This window comes from Chlamydotis macqueenii, chromosome 19 (genome assembly GCF_036417535.1).
Source record: "Chlamydotis macqueenii isolate bChlMac1 chromosome 19, bChlMac1.mat, whole genome shotgun sequence".
Taxonomy (NCBI): Eukaryota; Metazoa; Chordata; class Aves; order Otidiformes; family Otididae; genus Chlamydotis; species Chlamydotis macqueenii.
The window spans coordinates 3,726,362-3,730,132 of record NC_141574.1 but is presented as its reverse complement, the minus strand read 5'-3'; positions in this window follow the sequence as shown (position 1 = coordinate 3,730,132).

Genomic DNA, 3,771 nt, shown 5'->3' with positions numbered 1-3,771 from the left:
TTGGTTTGCACTGAATTGTTTATTTTAAGGGATGTTTAAACTTTACTGAAAGAAAATGGAAGGTCTGATGCCTAGTCCTCCACTTTATAACTCATTATTTGGTAACAATTTGAGATACAACCTGCCTCATGCACTCACAGCGAGTGCTGTGCATGTTATCCAGAGATACAAGGCTAATAAAATTTCCTAACATTCTCTGAAAAGTAATATACTTTGCAGTATTCCCAATATATAACATTTAAATACTTGCAACACAGTTTATTTTTGTGATAGAAGTCTTTCATTTCATTATTAGGGAAATATTCCAGAGTGAAACTAGGATTTTTTTTTTTTTCCCACTGAAAATGTCAACTCTGTGTTGGAAACGTCTGTCTAATATCTCCTTATATATAGAAAAAATAAAATCTTACGTAAGATGTAGTCCTCCTCATTCACAAATGAAATGCTAGTAGATTAATGACAACTGGTTTCTAAAATGTAATGCCCAGTTCTTAAAATTTATGGTACCCACAAAACTTGGAAACATCTGTTCTGCAGAGAAGTCGCTATTAAAATACACTTAAGCAGAAAGAGCTGTCTCTTAATTCAGGGTCAGGACTTTGCTTTTCAGGGGTTAGTTGTGCAGCTGTGGTTTCAAAAACGTGATGAATATTTTTTAGTTCTTTTGATTATGGGGAAGGGGTAACTTATTTCACTTTAAGGCTGTAGTTCTCGAATAATCTGTGTAAACCAGCTGACTTCATCTATGAATTCGAAGCACAGTGTTAAGAAATATCATTGGGTTTGTTTTATCATTGAATTTTAGGGATGTTGTTTCTCGCTTTTTTCGTTTGTTTAATGTATGTTTGTTGTTATTAATCAAGTGAAGTTGCACATTTACAATTGCAAAAGTATATATAGTGGATACAAAAACTTGGGAATTCTTACACCAGTGTAATCACGTAATAACAGCCCCGGCATTGTGGTTGGTGGAGGTATTTTGTTTGGTTTTGTTTGGATTCAGTGTTGCTTCTGCAGTGTTTTCCTCACCAATTATGTATGCATCTTTATTATTGTATTAAGTAGCTAATTAAATCTGGCCAGGTTAACCTTTCTTGATGATTAGAAGTAGGCATCTCATCCACCAAAAAAGCTAATCATTTTGGGTGGAACATCTTGTTCTTGTTTGAATAATTGTCTTTGTTTACATTCGCACAGCATTAATCACTTGAACCAGATATCTTTTGGAAAAAAGAGGGAGTCCCCGTAGCAGGTTTTCAGATGTTGTACACATAAGTTATAAAGGAGGATGTATTTCACTTCATTCCTCTCTATGAGCAAAATAGGAAGACATTTTGAATTCGTAAGCCAGAATAAAAGCTGTATTTTCAAAGTACACGAAGAACTGCAGTTTGTTTTCAAATTACTTTTAAAAGCAAGTCCTCCGGGCTGATCAGCTGAACCAAGTCTTGTTTCCTCGGTGAAAATTCTTCAGCAGTAGCTTTGCAATATTTTTCGGATAGAGTATTTTTCATTCTTTTCCAATTATTACTGTTATTATTTTATAACTCTGTTTGTTCTGTGGACTGTTCTTTTTTTGAATGCTAGTGAAAGCTTCTTGGTCATTTTCCCTGTCCCTTCCCCTCAGTTTGGTATTTTCTGCCAACTATTCTGCCCTAAAGCTTTCTTTTTTTTTTTTTTCCTGCAGTGGTTAGATCTTGCCTTGGTACAGCCATTCCCTTTGTTGCTTATAGGAGAAGTGTATCCCTAACAAATTCTCCATATGTTGTGGCTTCTGTCATCCAGGTTGGAAAGACCAAAAGGAGAGACTGCAAAGCAACCCTCTGGCAGTTTTTCTGTGCTCCCTTCACCTTGCATCTGAGGCTCAGGAGCTCTTCTCGTTCTTCTCTGGGAAGAACTCTATGGCTCAGTCAAAAGGTGTTCGTACTGAAGACTGTTTTATTTTGGTCATGAAATACTGTGATGATTATCAACTATTGCTTCTCAGGAACAAAATTGTGGGATTATAGCAGATCTGTAAGCTCAATGCTCAGTGGTCCAGAGAGCAAGTAGGATGCTAGGAGTTATTAGAGAAGAACTAGAGAAAAAAACATGAGAAACTTTTAGATACCAATATAAAACCATCATATATCAGCATCTTGAGTACTGTGTGTCTTAGAAGGGATGTGTTAAAACAGCAAAAGCTGTAGAGAAGGGCAACAAATGCAATCAAAGATATGGTGATTGTGAACCATATTCCCATGTGCCTTCTACAAAAGGCCTTTAAGTCATTTAAAGATATAACTTTTATGCTATTCCTTTTCTGATTAATATTTTTTTCTGTAAGTGATTTTATGATATATAAAAATATTATGGTTAGCAATTTTCACAGTTAAAATAAGGCCTTTCACTTTGGCAAGAGGAGGGTTACATGCAAATTCAGATTTCTAATGCACTTGCAGTAACTCTGCCCTTATGTTCTGGCAGAATTAGGAAAAACTGTGTTTCACATTTTCTTTTTTATCTGTTTCTTTATGTATCTTCTGTTCTTTGATTCTCACTTTATTTTTTTGTTTCCTTATCTTTATTGTTCTTTTTTGTGGGTACATTTGTGGTGCACTTTTCTCTTTTAATTGTTTACTTCATCTTGAACTTTCTCCCAGATCCTTCAGTTTTCCTCTTTTTAGCTAGACCTGAATGTACACATTGAACCATCATTTTTCTCTCCTTCCATTTCCACTTCCTTTCCTCTTCTACTCCAGTATTTATATTTTCCCCTTTCCTCCCTAATGTTACACTATTTTCCTCAGCATTTGTTGATGTCTCTCTTTCCCAATTACTTTCCTGTCTTTTTCTCTGTGTTTTGTGCTTTAGCTCAGAAGGAGAGACTGAACAGGGATTTGAGCCTTGAGCTTTTCCTTAGTAGTGCAAAACTGGGTAGAAACTACTTTAAAATCATGGGGGGCCGGGTATCTCCTAACTGACCTGCGGCATGAGGATGACTGAGAGAAAATAAATTCCTGTTTAGCAAATTTATCTTGCTCCTAAAAATTCGGGCTCCATCCTTCCAGCTGGAAACAAGATAATATAATGGGTTGTTACAAGCTGTGAAAATTTGAGAACGAGGCGGGGGAAGAGGCTGAAGTTATTCTATGAATTGTTCTGTTCTTTGTGGGAGGCTGTTAAAACAATATAAAAGATGAATTATATACAATTTAACGTAAAGCTGTTTGATGTCATTATGATATTTCTTCCTTGATTGTCTATCATTTGTGTACTTTTAAAAAGTTTTACATTTTTTGGTTCTTTCTGAACATTATGAAAATTGTACTGAGAGGAGTAAATTCATCTGCATAAAATTGACTGCAAAGAGCAATTAGTCCTTCATTAATATGCAAATTTGGTCCAGTGCAAATTCATCTATATATGAGGCTTAAATATGCAAGTCAGTCTTGCTGTGCGAGAAGCCCAGATGCTTTTATTTACTTTGAAATTGAGGGATTTGGTTAATGATGTTGTTGACAGGAAAACTTGAATAAATTTGATGATCACCATCTTTCGTATTAGACGAGGCCCACAGAAAAAAATTACCAAGTAAAATACCAATTTTATTTGGTAATTTCCTATTACCAATCTAGTAATAAAATGTAAGATATGAAGTAATGGAGTTAGATTTCCTGATGTAGTTATCCTGAGACTTAAAGTGTTCCCCAAAGATAGAACCATTCTTCTTAAACTTTGTTTTTCCAGAGGGTAAAGACATCTACATAAGCTGTATGAATAACATACCGC